This window comes from Oryctolagus cuniculus, chromosome 5 (genome assembly GCF_051225735.1).
Source record: "Oryctolagus cuniculus isolate XC-2025 breed Fujian yellow rabbit chromosome 5, ASM5122573v1, whole genome shotgun sequence".
NCBI classification, from domain to species: Eukaryota; Metazoa; Chordata; class Mammalia; order Lagomorpha; family Leporidae; genus Oryctolagus; species Oryctolagus cuniculus.
In genome coordinates this window covers 75530022-75532878 of record NC_142871.1, presented here as the reverse complement: position 1 = coordinate 75532878, position 2857 = coordinate 75530022, and the positions used below count along the sequence as shown (strand labels likewise).

The following is a 2857-nucleotide window of genomic DNA, read 5'->3' as shown; positions in this document are numbered from 1 at the left end:
CCTAAAATTTTCTGCTTTGCAAAGAAAACAATCAACAAAATGAAAATACAATCTGCAGTAGAGGAAGAAATATTTACAAACCATATATCTGATAAGAGGTTAATAGCCTAAAAATATAAGGAAGTTATACAACTCAACAGCAAAAATAAAATTATTAAAAATGAGAAAAGAGGCTCTCTGCTCCGCCCCGTTCGACAGGCAGCCGCTTCTCGTGCAGTGCAAGCGCGTCCCCGAGACACGATGAGGAAGGTCGGAGTGAACGGATTTGGCCGCATTGGGCGCCTGGTCACCAGGGCTGCTTTTAACTCTGGCAAAGTGGATGTTGTCGCCATCAACGATCCATTCATTGACCTCCACTACATGGTCTACATGTTCCAGTATGATTCCACCCATGGCAAGTTCCACAGCACGGTCAAGGCTGAGAACGGGAAGCTGGTCATCAACGGGAAGGCCATCACCATCTTCCAGGAGCGAGAACCCGCCAACATCAAGTGGGGTGATGCTGGTGCGGAGTACGTGGTGGAATCCACTGGCGTCTTCACCACCATGGAGAAGGCCGGGGCTCATTTGAAGGGCGGAGCCAAAAGGATCAGCATCTCCGCCCCCTCCACCGATGCCCCCATGTTTGTGATGGGCGTGAACCACGAGAAGTATGACAACTCTCTCAAGGTTGTCAGCAACGCGTCCTGCACCACCAACTGCTTAGCCCCCCTGGCCAAGGTCATCCACGACCACTTCGGCATCGTGGAGGTGCTCATGACCACAGTGCACGCCATCACCGCCACCCAGAAGACTGTGGACGGACCCTCCGGGAAGCTGTGGCGTGATGGCCGCGGGGCTGCCCAGAACATCATCCACGCCTCCACTGGCGCTGCCAAGGCCGTGGGCAAGGTCATCCCCGAGGTGAACGGGAAACTCACTGGCATGGCCTTCCATGTGCCCACCCCCAACGTGTCTGTCGTGGACCTGACCTGCCGCCTGGAGAAAGCTGCTAAGTATGACGACATCAAGAAGGTGGTGAAGCAGGCGTCCAAGGGCCCCCTGAAGGGCATCCTGGGCTACACCGAGGACCGGGTCATCTCCTGCGACTTCAACAGTGACACCCACTCCTCCATCTTCGATGCTGGGGCTGGCATTGCCCTCAGTGACCACTTTGTGAAGCTCATTTCCTGGTACGACAACGAATTTGGCTACAGCAACAGGGTGGTGGACCTCATGGTCCACTTGGCCTCCAAGGAGTAAGAGCCCTCAAACCACCGGCCCCAGCGAGAGCATCAGAGGAGGACGAGAGGCCCTCAGCCGCTGGGGAGTCCCTGTCCCCACTCAGTCCCCACCGCGCTGAGAATCTGCCCCTCTTCACGGTTCCATCCCAGAGCCCCTGGAGGAGGGGAGGGGCTTAGGGAGCCCTACCTTGTCATGAAACCATCAATAAAGTCTTCTGCACCCCCCAAAAAAATGAGAAAAGAAACTAAACAGACATTTTTCCAAAACATACAAATGATCAACAAGTACACAGAAAGTTGCTTACCATCATTAATCATCAGAGAAATCTAAATCACAAGCCACAATGAGATGCCATCTCAAACCTGTGGAAGAGCTAGTATCAAAAATGACAATACATAAGAAGTTTTAGCCAAGGAGTAGAGAAAAGGGAATACTTACTACTGGAGTGCTATAAATTAGTACAGCTACTGTGAAAAACAGTATCCTGGGTTCCTGAAAGTTAAAAATAAAACTACCATATAATCAAGCAATCCCACTTTTGTGTGTGTGTGTATCTATATATAAATAGTATCTATATATATATATATAGATGTGTATATAGATATACACACAAATATATATGTAAAGCAAATTAAATCAGTTTCTCTGAGAGATAACTACCCTTCCATGTTCATTACAACATAATTTACAATAGACAAGATATGGAAACAGCCTAAGTGTTCATTGATGGGTGAATAAAGAAAATGCAGCATATACATATAGAATATTTTCATATTCCATAAAAATGGAAGTTTTTCAACCAAAAACAACAACAAAAAATAAATTCTGCCATTTTCAACATGAATCAAACTGGAGTAAATAATATGAAGTGAAGGGCCAGTGCTGTGGCATAGTGGGTAAAGCCAGTGGCTTCGGATCGCTACAGCTCCAGCTGTTACAGCCATCTGGGGAGTGAACCAATGGATGGAAGACCTCTCTCTCTCTCTCTCTCTGCCTCGGCCTTTCAAATAAGTAACTCTTCCTTTCAAATAAATAAATCTTAAAAAAAATAATACAAAGTGAAATAAGCCACACAGAAAGCCAAATACTATATAATTTCACTTAGGGGTGGAATCATAAATAGCTGAATTCATAGAAGTAGAACGGTGGTTTCCAGAATATAGAGTCAGCAGGGGTAAAGGAGCTACCACAATGGTAAGTTGTAGGAATGGAAATGGAAATGAGAATATGTTGATCAAAGGGTACAGAATTTCAGTTATAACATAAGTAAGTTCAGGGGATCTAATGTACAGTGGTGACTGTAATTATTAACCCTGTATTGCATACTTGAAATTTACAAGAGAACAGATCATAAGTATTTTCACCACAAATACACATTCACATAAATGATACCATTATGAATTGACGAATGTGTTAATTACCTTGATTGTGGTAATCATCTCATAATGTATACATAAATCAAGTTACCATGATGTATATCAAATATTTATCATTTTCTTTTTCAAAAATATAGGTAAAACTTTGGTGGCAAATGAGAATTAGTTCCATTCATTTAATAGTGGAACATTTGTCTAATTTGCTGATTTATACTACCCATTTTGTCCCAATAGCATTTAAATTTTCAGCTACTGTT

General features: G+C 44.2%; 1 pseudogene; it reads left to right on the top strand.

Moving 5' to 3' along the window:
- Positions 1-222: 222 nt before the first annotated feature.
- Positions 223-1618, top strand: LOC100345853 (glyceraldehyde-3-phosphate dehydrogenase pseudogene; annotated as a pseudogene).
- The last annotated feature ends 1239 nt before the right edge of the window (positions 1619-2857 follow it).